Source organism: Myotis brandtii, unplaced genomic scaffold, assembly GCF_000412655.1.
Source record: "Myotis brandtii unplaced genomic scaffold, ASM41265v1 scaffold691, whole genome shotgun sequence".
NCBI lineage: Eukaryota > Metazoa > Chordata > Mammalia > Chiroptera > Vespertilionidae > Myotis > Myotis brandtii.
The window spans coordinates 1,911,326-1,912,475 of NW_005370704.1; the positions used below are offsets into that span (position 1 = coordinate 1,911,326).

The 1,150-nt window shown below is 66.3% G+C and overlaps 1 long non-coding RNA gene across 1 annotated transcript in view; it reads right to left on the reverse strand.

The window, feature by feature from the left end:
* LOC106724011 overlaps positions 1 to 1,150 on the reverse strand; it is a 25,838-nt gene that overhangs the window by 1,633 nt on the left and 23,055 nt on the right. The window lies entirely within an intron of this gene.

Consider the following 1,150-nt stretch of genomic DNA (forward strand, 5'->3'; position numbering starts at 1 on the left):
TCCTCCCTGCCCTCCCTGGTCCCAGCTGAGCCCGGGGGGCCTGTCTCCAGGGGGGACCACAGCGGGCTCGGCAGTCGCAGCCAATGGAAACGCCCAGGTTCCCCGGGTGAGGGCAGAGCTGGGCTCACGCCTGGTCCCCTGGGAAGGCCCCTGGTCGCAGGTCCTGGCCTCTGACTGGACAGCGGGGACTAGGAGGGCTGGGGTCCGGGTCCCCTCCCTCTGGTTCCCGAGGGTCAAACCGGGGGCGCTAGGGGCCTGGGTCCCCCAGAGTTTGCCACTGACATGTTTAAATTTGCAGGAGAACCAGGCCCATCAGGAGTCCCTGGGAAGGCGGGACCCCCCGGGCCCAAAGGTAACTCACCAAAGAGCATGGAGAGCCCGGGCCGGACATCCAAACACTCAGGGGCAGGGAGAGGGGAGGGCCACTTCCCGGGTGTCACATGGGGCTTTCTAGGGGCCAACCCTGCTCTAAACAGGGTGCTCCCTCACCCTGGGCCGGGGTCTGTGTCCAGAGACCAGCCCAGCACTGACCCGGCACATAAACGAGACCCGGCTCCCTTGCCCCATGACCTGTCCCTGCCCTGGGCTCTCTCAGCCCCAGGAGGGTGGGGACAGGCGAGCCCTCTGGCTGACGGGGTCTGGCATGAGCCTGTCCTGTCCTCGAGCCTGTGCTGACCCTCCTCTCTCTGCAGGAGACCGAGGGGAGAAGGGCGCGCGGGGAGAGAAAGGTGAGGCCCTGCCCCCCTTCCCAGGGGTGGCTTCCGGGACCCTGAACACAAGGGGGTTCCCAGGGTGTGGAGCAGGGGCTGGGTGGAGAGCAGGCCCTTCCCTCTGCGGGAGGGTGTGGAGGGCGGGATGGGGACCACACTCCTCCCAGAGCCTGTGCAGCCCATCCCTCCCGTCCCGGCCTCGGACCCCTGAGCGGGGCCTCCCCTGTCCTCCCGGGACTCTGCCTGGGGCTCGAGGAAGTTGGGCAACGATTAAAACACAAGGTCGTCCAGAGGCTGTGAGCCAAGCTGTGGTCACAGACGATGAGCAGACGTGGAACATGTGCCCTGAACTACCCATGACACGCGTGTGACCCTCACACATGTACACGCTCCACGTGCGGGTGCAGAGTCGATGACACAGAAACCTTCTCCACGTTTCC